Source organism: Zerene cesonia, chromosome 7 (assembly GCF_012273895.1).
Source record: "Zerene cesonia ecotype Mississippi chromosome 7, Zerene_cesonia_1.1, whole genome shotgun sequence".
In the NCBI taxonomy this organism is placed as follows: domain Eukaryota; kingdom Metazoa; phylum Arthropoda; class Insecta; order Lepidoptera; family Pieridae; genus Zerene; species Zerene cesonia.
In genome coordinates, this window is record NC_052108.1 from 2,026,755 (window position 1) to 2,050,040 (window position 23,286).

Below are 23,286 nucleotides of genomic sequence, written 5' to 3' on the forward strand. Positions count from 1 at the left end.
ATAAATCATGAGAAAAAAAGACACCTGTATCGAATACACGATATAGAATTAATATCATTTGTAATACAATACATAATTAAGTATAGGCCAAAAGTGGTCACAATAAAAAGAATACTAATGTTACTATAGAAATGTATTTAATATTGTAATCGCTTCGTGTGGGTGGGGCACAGGTCTACCACCAGTCGAATATCCCAAAACTGCTAAGAGCAAGCAACACTAATCGCAACTCCACACATTAATGTTAATTTATGCCTGAATAATATGATGGTTTTTCTACGAGATACCAAAAGTAGTTTTGACAAATTTATTGCCCAGTTCAACCACTTTATGTTCCAAGATAAATTTAGAGCCGTTACCTACGAGTTTTATTTTTATCGATTTTGTAATATTTGCCGTAAGTTTGATCAGTCATCCGCCGTAGACCGTAACTCATTTGTAAACAGATCGCCACGTGGAACCTCTTTGAAATAATCAATTAGTGATTACTTCGACTTAAATTGATGTATGACAAAGAATCGGATTTAAAATATAGATAACGACTCTCATAAAATTTCAAGACACGAAACGTCTCTACGCGCACTACTAACTACGAAACTAGTGACTAGAGCTCTATCGCCAGCGTTCACGACACACATGCGTTACGCGCTTCAACTACTAATGATCGTGCATCCTTTGCTCTCGTACGGGAAAATTCGTGTTCTCACTCTATACCTACATTCCAGTGTTGTCGGTCGCGGTCCGCTCGTCACGTCCCTAGCTTTCGTATATCTAATGCATAGGAGCTAGTTTCGCGCGTCTCGTATTCAAAATAGGAACGTTAGTGATGGGAGCTGTGTACGGGGGGTGTATGTGTGCGTGCGGAGAGGCGACCCTCCCCCGCAGTGCCCCCGCCTGACGCCGACGCCAACTGAGCGTTTACACAATTCGTTGGTATGGCGCGGGCGATGCTCGCACCGCGTAGCGCCTTCTCGTGGCGACAATCGACGCGCGAACACGTATTATCATTTGTTTTTTTTCTAAACATATGCTAAGGCCCTACGCTAATAAGAACTATCTATGAGAAAATTCAACGAGGTTTCCGTTTGACTACAGTGAAAGAAGATTTTTAACGATGGATTTTAACATCAGTAACGTGATAAAAAATTTCAAATATAAATATTTTTATGAATCGAAATTACAAATTTTGAGAACCTGTGAAGTCGCGACTTAGTGACGGCCAGTGATCTAGTGCGGGAGTTTTGGGAAGCAAGAAAATGTTTTCGACGAAATCTGATTTATCTGAAAAAATGATAATTTAGAAAATCTAGGAAAAGTCATCAATACTAACGGTGAGTTTTGATTTTTTTTTAATTTAGTTCCATAAAAATTTAGTTAAGAAAAATAACAAACAATATGAAAATATTTATTCATAAACATGGCTCAAACACCACTTCGTAACAGTAATTTTGTTGATAAAAATATTCGCGGCATTTTATCTTGTTGCCACGAAGAGTTAGGACCCTTATCTGTTAGCAGCGTATACCTGTACTTTAAAAATTATATATTAAAATATTATATAACTATTTTTCATTTAAGAGTATTCTTCTTGACCTGTAATTGTTTTATGTGCGCATTAAATTTATATTTTTCTATCAGTTCATTTAACACATTTTCGAATTATACTCTGTTTAAGTTTTAATAACATGCTGTGTAAATCCATTAAAAATCTTGAGTATTATTAAAGGTATCTATTAAAAATCTTTTAATAAAGAATATTGAACATTTAATTTCATTTATTCACGAAACATACGAAACGGTGTATGTTTTATAATTAAAATTAAACGTTTCTATCCATTGGTCATGTTTTAAAAAATACAAAAAAAAATCGTGAAATTTCAGACATAGTGTAATGTAGCTTTTCTTATAATAATTAACTTAATTAATAAACAAGTTTATGTATCCTTTTTTATCCATTTAATAGAATTATTGTCGTCAAAATAATTTTATTCATAAATTTGTCGCTCATTTCAACTTATCAGTTACTATGTGCGGTAGAGTTATGTAAAACATGAAATACATATATTTTTTTTATTAAAACACGATTTGATAATATACGCTGATACAGATTAAATATCGTTCAAATTTCGTTTGTCACATTCGTACTTGGATTATAAATTAATTATCTGTTACAAATATGAATATCATATAAAACACAGGCACGTAGGAATATTAAAAAAAAATAATGTAAAAAAAAATTGTGTCATTAACTGGTCGAATTGAAACACACCATATTTAGTACAACGTTCTCTGAAAAGAAAACACGGTCGACTGCTTTAAACGTGGTGGTCATTTGTTAGAAACCCGTGATTAGTAGTCATCAACAATACCGCTTACGCCTTGACAGATAATTGGTATTTATATGTTAAATCCGAAACGAGAGCTGGCCATAATCACGATACGAATTGGTTCACAGCTATATTCAACGAATGGCGTATTATTAATTTATTAGAGCAGACTCGGCGAACTGTAAAAATGCACGCGTATAACTTTGTAGGAAATTGCTTGTTACGTGGTGATTTTTATTCTGTTCGATAAGTTTTTTTGAGTCCGGCAGGATCGACCCTAATAGGCATGTAATAGCAAAGTGTTTATTATAATCAAATGTTTTATTGAACTCTGAAAAAACGCTGACAAAATAGTGCGTTAATTTTATCATGTAAATTAGACATTTTACAAAACAGTACCAACTCAATAAATACAATTGAACGCCCACATGTACGATCTGTGACCAATTTGGGTGTAAAATAAAAACTCTATTACAAGACTAAACAGAATTATTAATTTAGTTTACCCGCGGGCGACTTTTTTATGTATATTTGGCCTCAAGCGTTATCGTGACTTTGATGTTTTGGTCTTATCTCTAGCGCCTCGAGCTAAGTGTCTTTGCACAATTTTATACACTTTACCTAACACGGTCCATTGTAGTACCACATGTACAGTAACTTTGTCACTTTGCCGCGAAGCAACGGCATGAAGTCTCTTTAATTCTGTTGCGTAGCACATTGCTAATGAAAGAGTCATTGAGATAAATGAAACGTAACTAATCTCTGTGGGAGATTGCATAGAGGTAAGAAAGTAAGATATAAATCAGGTGGTCATTTTGTTATTAATAATACAGAACGCCTCCGGCGACAAGGCGGAATCGTTACTCTTGCTTGGCCCCTTCGATTCCGAACTCCTAATTATTATTTGTGGGTACCTCTTATCGTCCGCCCGAGGCACATGAGGAAGTATTACGAAAATTTTCAACATCGTTCGGCGTGTTTAGTACCTCTGAGCCGTTAATTGCATTCGCTTCGTAATAAATTAATATCGTGATGATGTCAATGTACCTACAGATCATGCTATACACCTTCCTCCGACCTTTATATCGTCATTAAATACTTGAATAGTGACTAAAGAACCAACAGTTTACCTTGTTTTTCTGCTGACATATTGCAGGTACTTTATTAATTCTTGAATTAATGATGAATTTTAACTGTTGCCCCATAGGTTCTTAACCGAATAAGTAATGTCATTTGCACATAATTATTTTTGTGTTGCCGTGTTCCATTCGGTTCAGGTTTGCCCTGCACATTATAAGTCCTAAACCGTGATGGATATATCCAGAAATTAACAAATCGTTTATCTAGATTCTAGTTTGCATTGATAACTATTAACAGCGCGTGGCAGTTCGATTACCGACCTTGAATTTATTTTAGTTGCAGCTAGAAATATCTAGTAGCATTGTAGAATGCATAATCCAACACAACATTGTTAGAAAACTTTTTGTTTTAACGCGCGAGTTTGTTGGCAAACTACCTAGAAGTACATAATTAACTTGCATAAAAATTGAAGTTATTATGTGTGTATGAATCTCAGCATACTTTGTAATGTGTGTAAGCACTTTTATTGACCACAAATTAACTAAAGCTAGGTACTCTAAGAGTGGGATTAAAACCTATCTAGTATTAATGGTCAAATTAGATTGCTATTATAGAATGTGTTACAAGATAGGCAACAAGTTATCAAAAGACATTTTATGGGAGACGTTATAGTTAAATGGAAATGTTTGCTTCGCAGTTTGCGTTTAATTGAGAATTGCATTCTTCTCAGACTATTTACATTAAGTGCCACTTACTCCGCTCTAACCTTAGGTAATATAGCCTTATTTGTATAGCAATGTTATCTTCATTAAGACTAAGGTAATTTTATCAAATCCCCTGAAACATTGGTAAAATCAAACGCGAACAGAGCCAACAATGATTGCGTTGCAGGTAAATATTTCATCAGCACAAGCATTCGCATTATTGAAGTAAATCAAGTAACATCAGATCGTTCTCGCATCATCATTTCCCATAATTTCAGTTCTGATTTCTCTGCACTGTAGACTTCCGCAATTCCTAACTGTTATACTTATCGGCTTTCCACATCGTTATTTTAAAACCTCATCCACATGCGTTATAAAAATAAATTGCATCCAATTTCCTTGTAATTTTTGAGTTTAACTGCCGCCGTAGCGCGCCATTCACATATCTGAAATACACTCGAATTACTGGGTTAGTTGTATTCCTAATAAGGTGTATAACGTTCTATGTTCTGACAATCCAACGTTTAATTTCACGGCGTTGACAAGTGGAAGTGAGCCAATTATTTCAAGTTGCATAACCGAGTTCATGAAAATTAGTTCTACTGAGGTATATTTACTTGAGGCTTATTAAAGTCTTTACCATCGTGCGTAAGTGTTGCGTGTGTGTTGTGTTTCTGTAAGTAAATTTATATAAACAACGTATCTTTTAGTTCATCATTATTTGAATGCTCATTTTATTTACGATTTTATATGATTTTTGTATAATTTTCTATTTAAAATAATAGATATTCATTTGGATAGGGTTTGGTCTTATTTGTAAAGAGTTTACATAAAGAATCATGAGTCAAGTTGTTCTAAGTAATAGTATTCATATACGTGCCTAATAGTGCTTTAAATGGTACATTATTCCAGTAACCTATCTAGTTTTCAACCCTTTCTAACTGTCTATGAATTCAAATTGAAATTTGTCTAGTTACGGTTCTGTTATATTGAAAACGTTTAATATCCCCAAGTCCACTTCATACCACGATCGTAATTCTTTAACGTTTCAAGTAATTTATGAAATAATATCTATCTCACAGTGACACTAATTCTTGATACTTGTAAATGGTTTGAGTTGGATACGGATAATAACTCTTTTGTAATGAGAATTTAATACTTGTCACAGTTATCTATTAAATAAGAGGATTAAAATATGTGATCACAAAAATAGTAGGTTTGTTATTTGGTAGTATAGTTCAAGTATTAAATATATTACAGCGTATTTTCCATTTAATTTAAAATTATGATAGCCCTAATTTATGGTCTGTTAACAACAAAATGGTGAACATTTGTCGGATAGTTCGTTAGCTGTGACTCATGGACGGGAATAGACACGAGCGACCGTTTTAATATAATGTAAATACACACGTATAAATATTATTAACGTAAGTACGTACAATTTGACATTTAGTCACGTTTTTAGTCTATGACTTTGTTGTATAATCTGTAACTGTTTTTTTTTCATATTTCTGTTTGCATTCTTTTTTTGGAATATGCAAAGCCCAATTAGGCTGAAGAATTCTGTCACTGTGACGTTTGACACATTAAGATTTTTTTTCAATTAAAAACTAGGAACATGAACGTTGGCAATTTTGTTGAGTTGATTGTATGCCTAAAATATTTGATGTGAATATTATGTTTTTTTATTCATCTCGTTACAAGGGCATTGTATGTCATGATAAATACGTTGTAGGTATTTGCATGGACGTTTTCCGTTTGATAATGTGTCGACGTATGTTACACATGTTGGTGAATCAAATGGCATTCGAAAAATATTACCACATTGCTCGTAAGATGATTTCCAATTACATATTGATTGTAATTATCTTGATTATCTAGATACTTAATCGTAATCGTTGAAATCAAATCGCAATAGATATAAAACTTATTCAATATACAACTAATCACAATTTGTATTATGTAGATACAATAGTCATTATACGCTGTAGGTAATGTAACTCAAAACAGTGTCTCCCCAAATCTTGGGAAAAAAACTTAATTTTACGAACCCATATAACAAAAAAAAACGCAAATTGAAGTGCAACAACGGTTAGTAACAATTCATTGAAACTGTCAAAACATACGATCGTAAAGTAGCGGGCAATTCATAAATGTCAAAGTAGAACCGTAAGTATCCCACAAAAAACACAATGGAAACACTTGGGAACATTAAATACTTGTAAACTATTGTTGGATTGCGGGCACAGTATCCCATTAATTGATCTTAAGGGGCTCTTCAGTTCAGTAATTAATCAAGGTGTTTAAATACGTTAGAAACGCGGTTTGATATTACATTTTTTTAAATAAAAAACAAGCAGTTTTTTGTATTTGTCAAAATGCTATTGAAATTGTGTTACGCTTTGGGGACACTTCTGAAGAAAAAGCTATAAATGTCTCTATTATTCCTTTGTACCGCCAGAATTTGCTTCTGCTTAAGAATAAATCGCATAAAGTTTTATATGATTGTCTCGCATTAGTTAATGCTTTCAATATCCACAACAGTTCATGTATTAAGTTTCTAAAATATAGTATCTACACTAACTACATTGTATACTGACTTGTCATTTTTAAAATCGTATTATCTTAACAAATGCTATTCTTTTATTCCTGTTACCTTGACATGACTGCTACTCCATCTATGATTGTTGCCTGATTACGTAGCACAAGCTATATTATTCCATAGACAATAGATTTCATAGTGACTGATGTTCCACGTGTCCGAACTGCGAAGCTATCAGTCAATATTTATTAGAATATTAAATTAACAATCCATGTACCTATGTTCAGGTTTTTTGCTATCTCGAAGTAAAATGCTAAGTTCAAGGCGACCCGCTTATGATACCAAGTGATTTACATAAAATTATTATGCATCAATGACAATGACGCCTATCGTTGATTTAATAGCTGAGTCAGATTCCGTTCGTAATGGACTTATTGCTGGCTTTGATTTGCTATAAAATTCAAAATTTTGAATTTCGAATACATAGAAGCGACAACCCGGTTTGACAGGATAAAGTTTTGGTGTAATCGTTATTAAAATTATTGTTGCTTTTATTATATATATTTATGTATTGCATAGCAATAGACCTAAGGTCTCCTTGGTGAAAACTGAAGTTTTATATTCGATTACCTTTTTATTGCACAATTAATTTTTCTCACATTTAATAAGCCATAATTAACTCTGAACGCTTGATGGAACAAATCGACGCAAATGACAAGCCTCTGTACAAGACAGCAGCAACAATGTAACATTGAAACTTCCGCGTTTAATAAACAACTTTTTGTCCTAAATGCAATTTTTACACGGCTCATAAACTATACTTAAACATTGCAAACAGTTTTTTCGATATACCGTTGCGTGATCAGATCGCTGTAATCATTATCGATATTAATTTTCACCTTATATTTCATATTTTCCGCTTGAAACAATAACTAATTGTTCCTATCCTTAAAAATATAATTATTTTCAACTTTTTCAATTACGTGTGATATTTTTTCATATCAATTACGTTTTAAATTAACTAAAAATATCGTTGGTCAATTATTTTGCAAACATGTCATATCCATGATTACTTACATTCATCAAATCGAACACATTTCAACTTCACTTCGCGGCTCGTTCGATATTTAAATTTTAAATGCGGCCATAAACAACAAACGTCAGAAAATCTATGCTGCGGCAGTGTTGCCATTTTAAAAAAATGTAAAAATTATGGAAGATGAATAATCGGTTGTTTGCGGGTGCAACCCGATTATGGCGCGAACACAGTTTTAACCCTAGAAAAGTTTCATGCAAATATTTCGCATGAATAAATAAAATGGCTCGTCAACACTGAGATATCTGTAACCGATAAGCGGAGTTAGACAAAGATGGATGGCGTATGAGATTGGTTGCCAGTTTTAAATGATAATAATTTAAAGTTACACGTTATTTCTAGCTGTTTTCCTGAACTGAAACATGTTTTGAATATTTTATATGTTACAGGCAAATCTTAAGTGTAGAGGTGTTTTATTTTTTTTTTATCTTAATACATTTTAAGTATTGTTTTTTGCTCTATGAATCTGAACGAGTATTTAAAAATCAATTCAAAATAAGAATGTCAAATGTCATGTTCAACTTCTCTAAGAATGTTTCATTTAAAAGGTTAATTAATTGTATTTACTGCTACCTACCACAATATTAATAGAATCATATAATATCTGTGTACGATTGAAATACATAATATTCAATATTAATATAAAATACAAGGCAGAAATAAACTTTTTATTACAACTATAAACTTGTAATCTGTTTCAATCAGGAATTGCCAGTCAACTATTAATACACGTTTACTTTATACATATTAAAACGGCAATAGAATATATTAGAATAATACTGATTTTATAGAATTATATTGATTACTTATAATCAATGTTTTTTTCTTGTTGCAGGTGGAAATAAACGTACGAGGATATATAAGGTAAATTTTTATATCTATGTATATAACATTCTCGTATCACTATGTTAGTTACCACTCCCCCGAAACGGCTGGATCGATTCTCATTGTTTTATGTGCATGTGTCTATCTCGTAGGTCGGAGAATCGGCAAATATTTATACCCCTAAGGCCTAAACGATAAGAGTAAGGCAGAAAGAACAGCGTTTGTCGGGTCACCTAGTATTTTCATAAATGTTACAATTAGTAAAAAAATATTGTAAGTAATTTATACGTTTATAATAATACACTATTTCGATTCCATCTTGATTGTTGCGTTAGCGTTGTAGTCTGAATAGTGGACTTACAACTCGCGAGCATCGCGTTCGAATCACCGCGAGGCCCAGTATCGAAGCTGCTTATACTCAAATGTATGAGTCTGTCAAACCTAGGGCCTATAGAAAACAATCTCCACGGTCACGGCGTAGGCGAAATGTCTTCCTCGTATTACCAAGGGGACTAACATAGTTTTTTATTTTTTCTTTAACCATAGAAAATAATTGCTTTTTGCTATTTTCATTTTATTCAGTTATTTATCCGTATAATTAAATATTTCCCGATGTACTGTGGGCAAAAAAAAAACAATTTCCTTTGTATAATTTTTTTGTACTGAATATAAAATTTAAATAAAATATTCTGTGTATAATAATTAAGAACAATTTTATATTCCTATATTCTGCACATAAAGGTCAAACCTAACGTCTTTGTTTATACCAAAATAGTATACACAACGCTATCTTGTCGGAAAGTTATTTATAATATGTACATCGTTATTATTGTAAATAACATTGTTTTCCTGCGGCATATTGCTCTCATCAAAATAAGATTATTTCAGCGTACATCTATACTTCCATATAATAATAATAAAAATATGAAGTCTTTTTGTTCGTTTGAATGTCCTAATCTCAGGAACTACTTGGCCAATTTAATTTTTTTTCACCGATGATGTATGTGTACATGATCCCTGAGTACTATAGATTGTATGTATCACGGACGAACCCGGAGCCGACCGCTAGTCAATTAAAATAGTACATAAAAAACGATGTTTTCTTACTTATTTCATCTTTTTAGTTATCTAACAATGTTATCCTACGTAATTAAAGAAATTTATTTCATTTGCTCTTCAATACTTACCATAGATATGAGACGTATTGAGTCTATCTATGTAACAGTTCAAAATATTAATCAATATTTATTTTTAAATAGTAAAAAAAAAGTAAAAGTCTATTATCCAATATAAATACAGTGCTATATGTAATGTTCTTAAAAGAATCAATTTGTGAGTAAAAACTTGGTGCTCATGTATTTTCAAGTTATGACCCTTGGGGCCCAATGATTCGCTCAAATAACCCGTGACAAATATTTAATCATTGTGAAAACTTCAAGGAGAAAGTTGATTGATGACAGTTAATATTAAGTAAAAGCCACCTGAATTCGATAAGATATAATTCCTCTTTAAGGTACTTATGTCATAACTTTCTTTATTTTATCGTTTTTTATCTGTAACCTCCGATGACATTTCCTCTTTCGAGATTGTGCTTATCTGTATTCTGATAAACTCCATTGATAGTACCAATAAAAAAGTTACACAATTCACTTGCCGAAGAAATAGTTATGACAGTTGATCAAAATTAATGGTCGCAATATTTCTTTCGTGAATGCAATGTTTTATCCATTATACGTGTTTCTTTGAATCAAACAGCCGGTCCAACACACCCCTAACCCTTCACCGCCATACGGTGTCTTCAATACCCCCGACTTTCACATCCTTCCTGTTTTAAAACTATTCATAACGCGGCAAAAAACTAATGCGTATCATTTGACGGTTTTTAGACAATAGGTCGGTATCTATTGTCGGCATGAAAGGTTTTTTGTCGGAATTGGGCCGAAGGATGCAATCGATATCTTGGACCTAGCAATACGTTTCGTTACTTTCCATTTTGTATTCACACCGCGTCTATTTTACATCGTTAATTCGAATCCAGTTTTGTAACTGCAGTAATAACAGTGATATTTTATATCAGATTGATTGTAAAGCCAACATTTTAATAACTTAGAGGGTATTAAATTGAATCTAGTAGACGTTAATTGATACTTGATTCGAAACCGGCGGAGGCGATTCGAAATTTGAAATGGAATGTATGTTCTGTTGCCCAAGTCGGTTTGTTAGTTAAGCTACGTTACCTTTCAAAGAATCTTACAAACCGCGATCACAAAAGTGATCCATTGTTATCGACTCCCTTATCTCGTAACACAATAACGAGCTGCCGTATGTCAAATACAAGAGGAATCAGAGCTACTTTGAATGAAGCATCCCATTGTAAATATTATAAATATTATGCTAATGCGATAAAGGAGATTTTTGACTCCGCGGGCCTAAGCGGCCAGGTGTCGCGTTAAAAGGGTTAGGCAAATGTCTTGCACCCTATTTGAATGTGATCATTTATTAAGATTTGCCGTATTGTTTAGTTCCTCATTCCCAAAGATGTGCATGCTTCGCTTGTAATTTATGTGAGAACAATGTTAGTGATATATTTTTTTAAATATTAAGGATCAAGGTTGCATTGAAGTAATGCATTCGTTTAGAAATGCGAATCGGAAATCATTGTATTCTTGATATTAGGATGTTGGTAACATATACAATAATTTTGATAATTAGCTTTACTGTGACTATTTAAAAAGTACACTAATACTAATAATAACAAACATTTCGTGTAAAACCAGTGGGCAAATCTAGCTATCTTCTTTATGAAAACCCACATATATAAAGGTCTAGATAATCATATTTTTTCGTTATCTCCATTATTTAAAATGTAAAATTAAAGAGTATATTATCAAAATAAACATTAAAAGGATAAGTTATCTATCTTATCTTTTGTTAAATTAGATTATTTTTGAAACTGAAATTATTATTCTGCATTGTATATATATATATCCTCATTAATTCTATATGTGTACTTTGGAACGTTTTAAAATGTGTGTATAGGTTTTAATATAGCAGGCTTTTTATTGTTTTAAATACTAAACACAATTTTATATATTTTGATTGGAAAGCCTTGAGTGAGTGAGATACTTCATCATCATCATCAGCCCATATATGTTCCCACTGCAGGGATACAGGCCTCCTATGAGGGGTAGTGAGATACTTGGACATTTAAATATCAGGCAGAAACAAAGGTGATTTAATCGAATATAATAAAACATGCGTACGTGCCCCATCATTCGTTGTACACATTAAAAAAAAACTTATAGTTCAGATCCTTCTTTATGATTTGATTTACATATCAAAAGAGTTTTTATTCTTAGTGGTATAAAAGAAAAGACGACAATAATCATGAAACAATCAGGATTCATGCATTGGTATCGAGTTCTATCAAACAAAGCTTGTGTGAACTATAGGAAACGTATCAATGTATAAGTATATTAATCTTTGTAATACATATATTATACATAGATATGATTGACAAGATTTAAATCAATATTTGAACATTTTTTTCCAGCAGTAGGGGGTAGGGAATCGAAGTTACATTCTTTATGCAATGTCTGCTATTGCGATGGGTTTACAAAAAGTTAATAATTACAAGGCTTATTTGTAAAATTGTTGAATTTAATTTATGCTTATCAAATTATTATTATCGAAGCGTATATTTGGACCTGAATATAACCAAAAATAGACATGACAAAAATTCACAAAGTATGTCCACTTATAAATTTGTATAGATATTTTCAAATGGGATGTAGGTATTTATTATTTTCTTTTTTACACTAAAATGTATGCAGAGGTTCGTTAGCTCCTAAAACTTATAATATAAAATGGATTATTACACATTATAAATACGTAACAAATTATCGTACCTACAGCGAGCGGTATGCCACAGCTGTTGGTATTCTTATGCTAAACACCATTGTTAGCTAACGAACGGGTTCATTAAAATTATTATTATCTGTATTTTATAAGCTGTGTTTCTAGTTTGGCGCCATTTTGTTGGATTTGTCAGCATTCCCGCGCTTTTCGTGACTTTAGAGTTGAAACTGAAAAAACATGTCTGTGAAGATTATTTGAAATATGTTTCTTTTCGACATTTGCTTTCATTAGATAGTTATGGATAGTTCTGTTTGATACAATGGACAATGTGTAGAATACTTTTAAATAAAAATAAATTGTACAAATGATATTTCATTTAAAATAATATATACTTAGAAATATTTATGTAGTTAGTTTAAAATTTACATTAATAAACATTTTGTATGGAGGGGTTATCAACTCTTCTATTTTAATGAAAAGCACCTTCGTAATTAGATATTATTCAAATTAATAATATAAAATTTCAAAAAGATCTACAGTTTTTGGATCTAAAATTTTAAATAATCATGAGAATAATAATTGTTAGCAAAAAAATATGCAATTTATTTCTGTAATTGCCAACGTTAATAATTTTGGAGTTTTATACAAAAAAACCTATTCGTTTTTATGAAAAGGTTGCGGTTCAAATTAAAAGGTCGTTTGCTTTATTTGATTTGAATAATTTGTTGTTGTTATAATTCTTTAAACGAATGTGGCGGGAATTTTCATTTTAAAAAATCTTAAAAAATAATATGCAACAAATCATTACAAACAATAATCATTAATTTTATAGGTACTTCGAATACAACTAAAATTAACTCGAATAATCTTAACGTTGTTTATTATCGGCGATTGCAAGAATATATTATAATAGCTATTTAATTGGGCAAAAAATGGATATCAAACTTAAAATATTCTACCATACATGTAAAATCAAATTATCTTGTTTATCGATATTTCAATCCACGAACAAATTATCAATGCTCATAAAAATAATTATATTACGCAAATTAAATTAAACGGCTTTTTGCAAACCTTTAGCCAAGAAATAAATAAAGAGAAACGCTAAGTAGAATAAACATATGAAGTAGGAATGAACTACAATGTTGGAATACACCATAAAGGGTTGTTATATCGTGAAATTATCGTAAAAATTAATTAGCGGTTTGTACCAAATTAAGTGATCACATGCCGCCGAGTTGTTAACATTAAGACTGAAGAAACATTTATTGCTGTCGTAAATTTTCTGGTGGCAATTTACCATACGTTATGTGTGTGGTTTGTTGCCATGCCGTTTCTAAATGAAAGAGACGATTGGACGAATTTGCAATTGAATGGGATTGGATGAAAAAAGCTCAAACTTAAATCGCTATCAGTCTTTATAAAGTTACATGTATCTTGATACAATGCATAAAATGGTCCCTTTTCAAGTATTGCTGACCGCGACTAATTAGTTAAGTTGTTTAGTGGTAACCTACTAATAAAATAATGAATAGATATAGAAGAGAATAGAAATAAATATTCATTTGTTAAGGGAGTCCTCTACTTCTGCAGTTTTTTCCTAGTCTTCTAATACTCATATATAAGAAGAGTACTAAAGACAATACTCTGCATATTTGAGATAAAAATTATGCTATTCTAATGAAGGAACTTGTCAATTTAAAACATGGTTTTACCCACTCAATTATATAAACACATAATACACTATATACTTATTTAATAAACATTACAAAGGTACAAGCGACCAATCAGCGTGGGTGGTCTGCGTTGGCTCAATTGTCACCTATATTTTATTGAGGAAGCCTCGAAGGACCATGCCTCGGTGACTACATGTGTATAGGTTGTTACGGATCAATTAGTGACTAATTAACAACACTCGTGCACTTAATAACTCTTCTTAGAACACAGTTACTGTATGAGATTGTTATTTTATCCTTATGTAAAATGTTATAATTTTTTAATCTTCCTAAAACTATATCATAGATTTAATTACCTAATTGTTGGCTACATATTTAGATGAGATGTTCCTTTCTTTAAGTACTGTGTTAAATTTCTATTTAAAAACGTAACTTCCATAAGCTGATATTTATATAGATCATAGATTAGTTTTAGATGTAATAAATAACATATATGACAGCATCAATTAAAAATGATTTAACTAACTTTATCGCTGGGCGTTACATGTTTTCATTGATTTCGTGACCATAAAATATAAAATCGATGATCTTAATTAAAGCGAGATATTAATCGAGTCGATTTATTAATTTTCACTCGATACTCGTTACGATGTATGTAGGATCGAATCCGAGACGATCTCGGGGCGTATTTCAATTGATATGTTAAAATTTCAACGTTTCCAATTAATCAAAGCGCCGACATAAAGAGAAATTTTTGATCGAGATTAAGCAAAGATAATAATAATTAATCGATGCATATTTTAACTCGTCTCGTTTTAAAATCTTTAAGTATATTTAAGCAAGTAATTTAAACTATGATTTTCTCAATAACGTACTGTAAGTAACTCGTTCTAATTCTATTCAACCTTTTTAAGCAGCGATAATCTCGCAACACCTCCGTCAAACAAACCAGCGGTTTCCCGCCATAATTAATCACTATTTATCGGCGAATCAAAGGCACACTGGTGGTTTCCAGTTAAGCACGCTATCGGTTGTCATCAATGTACACACAAGCGCTTAATCCTCGAGCGTAGGCACTAAGCACCAGCTAATAAAATAAAAGCAGTCACGCCACGAGGGCCCTCTGTGATCCATCACAGCGCGCATTGCCAATGACGCCTCCGCGGTCCGCCATAGACGCCATGTTGCTTTTCCATTTTTAAATTCACTTTTTTCGTGCGCGAACGCAACGGGCTAATTAAGTTGCCTTGTTTGGAAGATCGCGTGTATCGGTTTATTTTATAATTTAAAATGTTATTACGTTTAATTTTGTGTAATTTAGTATGTGATATTTTATTGTCGATACAAATTGCTGTTTGTACGTGAGGTGATAGGCGTCTGCGGAGTTTAAAAGTAGGTTGTTTTCTGTCATGTTGTATGTAGATATGTACCGCTTATATTGTTCATCGAAACACAATGAAGGTCGATGCCACCTACATATTTATCGTACAATGAAAACAATACAGAGTATTCAATAATTTTTTGTTCTTAAGACTATTCAATCTAATTTAAAAATGTAACTAAAATTGAAGAAATTTTTCACAGTATCATGTATATTCACTAATAATTATCCCTCTACATATATGACATTTAAATTTAGTGTGTAGTTCTTATGCATAAATGCTTAAATAAACTACTATTAAAATGGAACTGAAAAAAAACATTATCCGCAATAAAAACTTCCCTACCTATTGTAATTTATAAAAAAAGGTCGCACGTAGAAGAAGGTCGCATAACTCTTCCTAATCTAAAAGAATTTACTTAATCTTGGCCTTACATTCATAATATAAAATTAAATAAATCGGGATCCAACCTGTCGTAGGGACATTTGGTGAGCGTTCAAATTTATTCTTTATCCTTTTTTGTTCCACATTTGAGGCAAAAAATGTAAATAATACGATCCCTTGAAATGTTGAGATACGAGTGGATGTAGGCTTGATGCACAATGGGCTTGTTATCGTAATATTGCTAAGTATTCATTTAAAATAGTATTTCTTATTATTAAACATGAGTAGAGATATGGTTTAATAATACACATTGTTTTATTGATTCTTATATAAATAACAAGCTTAGAAAATTGTTTTGACTGGCTATTTAGAAACCAATTCTTAAGTCTTAATATAATATATGAACACATGTAATTATATGACGTATCACAATCTGGCTCAAATTAGTATATAGTGCTTTAAAATTTTATCAATAAAGTATATCTTTTCATAGATCGTACAAATTAATTCCACTCAGTGTGCCCTCAACCCAAACGCATCTCGAACCGCTCCAAATCAACTTGAGTGCAGGTATCGCCGCACAAAAATAGGTTATATTTATTTTGAATTTCGAAATTCGAATTTGGAAGATACGATAATTCGATAGCAGAAGGGTTATTACGGGCAACTTTTTTAAGAACGTTATTCGAAATTCGATATTTGAATAGAATTAGGCAACCGAGTGAATGCGCCATACTGTTTCCACGTTATGGGCATTATCAGGTTACTTTTTGGAAAAGTGAAATTTTAAACTTCGAATGTAGATGATAAGCCCAGTTATGTCGTGTTATGGATAGCTAGGCGGTTGGACAAATGTTTTTGTGTATTTGGGTGTTGTGTTACAAATTAAAATATGAGCTTTAAAACTCGAAGCTATTCGGAGTGTATAATATTTCAGTCTGTGGTCACGCTAGTCGTAAAGTTTGAAATGTCAGGCTTACGAGCAAATACAAATTACATATTATGAATTGATTAAATCATATAGATATGAAATGTCAAAGAAATAATTTTGTCAGCCATATGAGTTTTAATTTTTTTTTACAAAAATTGCCTGTAGTAAATTTCAAAATTATTATGCATTTCGTTATCGGTAATATATGGCAATATAAGAACGAGTTTTGAAAATTCAGATTAATTGTCTGCTAAATATAAATACATGTCCATATTAATATTTATAGTTATCTATGCTTTTTCTTAAGAGAACTGTATCTTATTATAGAATCTAGTCGTCTAAGTTCTACAATAATTATTGCCGGCGATCTCAAGTAAGCGAATCTTTTACATTAATTAAAGATAAGCTTTATCTTTATTCATCCACTTTAGCCGGTTAATTTAATTAGTTTTTGTCACAGGCTTCCCAGACCAATCGTACGCTGATAAAAATTTTAAATTGTGTCTTTAGCTTCGATTTATAGTAATTTGATTCTTATGTACACGGCGTTAACGACATTTTTGCTGTAAACTAATTTGTAGATTTCCTACCTGCCGTTGGACGTGTTTATGTGGAAGGTTGACAATTTATACAGGTAATGTTTTAGATAAATAGTGATACAGATAAGTAAGATAGACTTGATAGAATTACGTCAAGTGCTTGCATCGTTTTCTTACCATTATTTGAACCATTATACCGAAACACAAAATAAATTAATGACAATAAACTTATACCATTTATTTGATATGTTAAGAGAATCCGTTAATTAATTATGATCTATTATGTATTAGTATATGCTACTGAAGAGTTGTTTGTTTGTTTGTACGAGTTAATACAGGAAGCCGCACGGCACAGCTGGTCATAAAAGACACGTCGTAATTTATGATTTTAATGAATTGAATTCAACATAGTCTAATTTCGTATGACTCACAATTATTAATTAATATTGTTATGTCAACACGCAGCAATGTATATTTATACTAAAATCTGCCAAGTGATCGCTCATGAATTCCTTTTATAAATACGTATTGCATGACACCGTCCAAAACACCTGTTTTCTCCGCTTGAGAGTTAATTTTTTTGTTAAAAAAATATCGTGAGAGTGAATATTTGTTTACGAAAGCTTCGCCTTGTTGACGGAGAAATATAAATAAGCATATGTATGTCCATAACATGGGGATTTTATCAGAAACACGTGTGCCCATCGTTTATATTCATCACAGTTGTTATACAATTAAATATGGAATTTCATACTTCAAATGAAACAATGTAGTTCACATGTTCCGCTCACGGAACAAACGAAAATACAAGCGAGACTTGTGTATAAAATTGCTTTATTAAGATAAAAATATAAAAAGGACCCAGAAAGATCCGTCTCGTGGATAATTCGTTCTTTGGAAATTAGGCAAAAAGGTATCCTGTTGAGTCATTGACATAACAAGGCTATAGCATTAATGATTTCATTAAAATATGCAACTAATACAGTTCTGAGTTGAAGTCGATGCTTCTGCACGAATTAGACCAGCTCGCACCGGGTACGTACCATATCCTCACAGAAGATCGTGAAATAGTAGTGTGTGTTTTGTTCGGCGAGTATCCGGAGGCCCGTATCCTTTTTCATACCCTTCCCACTACATTCCTTTATTACCGTCGTCAATCCTTTCCTTATTCTTTGCTCTTTAAAAGCGGCCGGTGGCCCTTCCTCTGCAAATGTTCATGGGCGGTGGTATCAGGCGAACCACAAGCTCAGTTGCCATAACAAATTAATAAATAACACTAGAATCTAAGTAAATCGTTTTCCGCGGTAAAGGACATTGAAAAATGAAAATCCGACTCATTCCAGCCGACATCGCAATAATTTATTTCCAAAGAAAGCTGATAGGTACATATTATTCAAGCACTTCCCAAGAAACCTACAGCAACTTTTTCAAATACATTACCAGTCACATTTTCCATTATGGCAGTAATTAGGAACGAGTTCTTTTTTTCATTGCATTTTTGCGAAACTCTCGAGCTATAGTTTTTCTTGTATATTTCAAGTATTTATCCCAAATCTGTCTAGTTAGTTTTAATAGTAATTAACGTCTAGAATGATCTATTGAAAGTTTCCTTATACGCACATCTAGGTATTTTTCAACGGTTAGATGTTTTATTGTTGAATGTTCATTTCATTTCTAGAAATGTGGATATTGTGTTCCAAATATTATGATAAAGCTTTCTCTGACTCAATACAATATAACTTTATAATATACTTTACAGAATTAAATACATATCGAAGGAATTAAATTACTTTGGAACATAATTATTGTTTTATTAATTAGGCAGGGACATATAATTTTTAAACTAAATTTTACATGTTATGCTCAGCAATTTATACCAAATATTTGATCTTAAACAAACTCTATTCTGACATTATCCTCGTTTACATCAAAACAAATTAATTATATTTATTTTATGTTTATGGAAAATTAGAATTGACATTTATGTTCCAATATCTCACCACGATCGAACGTTCCAGAAGATTTAAATTACGCTTAACTCGAATAACATGTGTTATATGTAATTAACCCATTTTGTATCCATATGCGGGATTGCGTCAATCAAGACAAGCCGATGTCCATTATTATATGTTAAGTCCTTATAGATTTATCTTGCCATATTTCTTAACAATTTATGAGTAATTAAAAAATTGAGTTTTAATTTCTTTAACTATTTAGGAAACGGCTATAATTCTCGGATACGACGTCTCGGCATTTTCGAATTGGTCTATAATTATGGTTTTAATTATAACAAAATTGCCTCCCCTATTAGTTTATCTCTTGGACGCCATTCCGCGCTATTAACTGCATAATTACGATAAAATAGCTATTTGGAAAATTCCTAAACTGGTAACGTCCTTTATTTCGATATAAGCAACGATAAACTTAATGTATATAGACGTTTAAAAATACTCCTATCAAGTTTATAACTATTAGGCCATTTTAAAAGCAATTTCATTAGTGACGGACGCGTTTCGAAATTCAAAAGTTCATTTAAATTTCGAATTTGCATTAGTTCGTCTATTGATCGTGTCATTATGGAGGTTTTATTTAGTTGGAACTGTGAGCAATATAGTTTATGATTTGATATGCAAAAAAGGACGGGCCTAACAATGAGTTAGGTCAGTTAGGTCACGGCGGGCGTTGCACGTATAAAAACGCAATATCATCGGTGCAAAAATAGTGCCCTGTGAGTCATACTGTCGAATACCTATAGTAAAGCGATACGATTGGGACAAAAACTAATGCAAGATACGGATATGAAATAGATAAATATATATAAGTTAGTGATATCACAAAACTGTCTTTAGACAGAAACTAATTCAAACCAATAATATTTACTTTTTGTATAAAACGTATTTACTATTTAATAATACAAATCTAGTGGTATATTATTTATTGGAACTATTTGATTGTATAATTGCTTGCTTCATATATTCAAAATTCTGTTATTATAAATATAATAACACCTATATAATACATAAATGTGTTTTGTTCTCGCTTAAAACTCGGATTCGTCACAACTGCTGAATGTGACACAGAGGTTATTGAACCGACGAAACATAATGAGAGTAATTTGCACTTTGCAGTGGGTAGGTACCTACGTAATTTGTTTGTTGCGGGATGTATTGTCACCGTCGACCTTGGCTCGATTAACAAATAATTTTGAGACGAGAGATGTTTTCGTAAACACGTTTTATTTGCGTTTTATTATAGTGCGATTATGAGCGTGTGCGTAAAATGTTTTTGCAGTTTTCCTGTAGATATACAAATGTCTGCGAGGGCGTTAACCCGAATGCGGTTGTAAACTTTTTATGTTAATTCAAAAGGCATTTTATATTGCAATGATATATATGCGTTCATCAGTTCCGTAGGTATGATTATAACAAATACGCCTTAAATGTTAAAGATGATAACTCAAAGAAATGAATGATGAATGATCGGTGGCAAAAAGCAAGGGTAACTTCGCAATAACATCGCAGATTATAAATAAATGTCTTCAACCTAGGACACACTGATCTTTATTGAGCAAGGTCATAGGTTTTTGAACGCAGCACAAAAAACGCACGGTTGATTGATGGCTCGGCGATTTCGTTTTTGTTATCTGTACCCATTCATAGTGTTTTTATGATCCGTTGTTTATATTTGATTCTTTTGTTTCAGGACTTTCAACTTGCGGATCGAAAGTGAATAGCTGGTGTTTTTAAACTGTGAGTATTGTTTTATCTGTATTTATTATTATCTTTACACGGTGCCACAGCTATTTACCTTCTATAAATAATTGCGTTCCTTTTCTAAAATTATATCACATTCATTATACAAAGATTACTTATATCTTAAATTTTATAACTTATAACTACTTATAACTTATATCTTATTTGTGTTTTCCTGGGAAACCTTACATATTCGACTTTCCTACTCCCTGTACGTGTCCAGCTTTTGACAGCGTACTTTTCCAACCACATAGACGTTACTTGTCTAACATCAAATGCGACGTGCTCAACAAAATCTATAACATGCAGAACTGAGATTTCGAGAATTATGTTTTCCATCACGTAGGTTTATCGTAGACTGATGCCTGTCGCATTGTCTTTTCGGTACTGAGTCACTCTATTGTATATAACACAATGGCCTTTGTGCATTGTTATGTATTTTCTAATAGATAATTATTGTGGATTGACAAGTCACTTTCTAGTGTGGATTTTTCTATTCCATTGGCTGATTTGATGGTTAGGGTTAATTGAATAGGTGTGTCGTTTAGTGTCATGTTAATAATACATTGAAATTAAAATAAATACACGTATCAAATAATTTGTGAGTAATTAGCACAAACGTTGTGTAAAGTCAATGCTTTAAACCATAAATATGCACAGGAATTTTACTCTAAACAATGTTGTAAAGATGGTTAATAAATAAAGATTATTTTTTGACATTCAAGTTATTGATATGTCACGTATGAGTTTTTGTGGAATATTGTATGGCACGCGTTTATAAGGGTAAACCCTCAAACATTACGGACGGGTTGCGAAGGGCAAAAAATTGAGGGGTCTATCCCAACAAAAGTTATGCGAAAATTCGATTGCGTACACAACCAGTGGGTAGTGGGTACTACCGTTTAATCGGTCAATCGAATATAACCCCTGTGTGAACAGGGCTTAAATTATTTTTTATCTGTCCCATATAGTTCGAATTTCGCGCACCCTTCGAATTTGGAACTCACAACTAGTAGGCGGGAAGAGTGGTCGTACGTTTAGAAACGTCAAAACAAATTAGGAATTCAGTAGGAACTTTTTGGAACTGCCAATGGCGTATGTTTGGATTTGCGATCGTTATAGCGATTAAAATTGTTTTATTATTACTCGATACATATTATATGAAACACAGTGAAACGCGAATCGAATAGACTATAAATTTTATTGTGTACTCGATTCGAACTAATATTATTCTCATTATAAGCAAACATTGGTTAACTATTAGCTTTTTACGTTCTCTTGCGACCTTATATGGGCACACAACAAAACATTCAATAAATCTCCGATCTGAACTTAAATGGCAATTCTGAGAATTACGTGAAAAGTTGTTATATGAAATTCAATTCGCGTTATCTGATTGTAAAGAATATAGTGTGTTTATCTGTGAAGTTTGTTTAATTTATTTCAATATGGAACTTTGGACTTGACTTGACAATTATGCGTATTTACTTTTCATCTTAACTTTCAGTCGTAATATTCTAGAGACTTGTAGATTGTCTGTTATTGGATATCTTATGGTTACAATGTCAATTATATTTTGTAATATTTTGCACAGATTATACGGATTATTGTTTATATCGTAAAGAGCTAAAGAAAGCCACGTTATGTGTGAGTGTCAAAGGGTTTAATTCATTATTTTCCTCTTCGAGGCCTACCAGGGCGGAGCCGGGACGAGCGGCTAGTTGAATTATAAAAACCACATCGGAAACCTTTTTAACATGCAAAAAAGCGAACAATCAATTAAATCAGTTCGGAATCATTCCTATGCCTACTCATTACGTTTATGTTTAAATGTCCTTTATATCAATACAATTAAAGTAAAATTGTGTGATTTTCGATGTTTTTACGTAGAACTCTTAAAATCTCTAACGAAACGGTTTAAAACAATAAAACGTTGCGCCATTTAGTTGTCTGATGGATGTGGTTTCTTTATAATGAATGTTTTCAAGCCTATTCTGCGGTTTCGAAGGATTAAAAGCAATTTATATAAATGTTCTTTTGGGAAATAAATGTGGCTGATAATTTAGTCTGACTAGTCCCGCGGGGATTGCGCTTTCGCCGTGTACCAATATCATTTTGGGATACGCATTTGTGTGTGTTGTGCTATACATACATACAAAGCATTTGTAGCATACAATTCCTGGGCAGATA

At 32.2% G+C, this 23,286-nt stretch overlaps 1 long non-coding RNA gene across 1 annotated transcript; it reads left to right on the forward strand.

The window, feature by feature from the left end:
* Positions 1 to 1,217: 1,217 nt before the first annotated feature.
* LOC119828346 lies at positions 1,218 to 21,309 on the forward strand. The gene is made up of 3 exons (XR_005287763.1): positions 1,218 to 1,331; positions 8,585 to 8,613; positions 21,047 to 21,309. It is a non-coding gene; the product is annotated as an uncharacterized LOC119828346 (long non-coding RNA).
* The last annotated feature ends 1,977 nt before the right edge of the window (positions 21,310 to 23,286 follow it).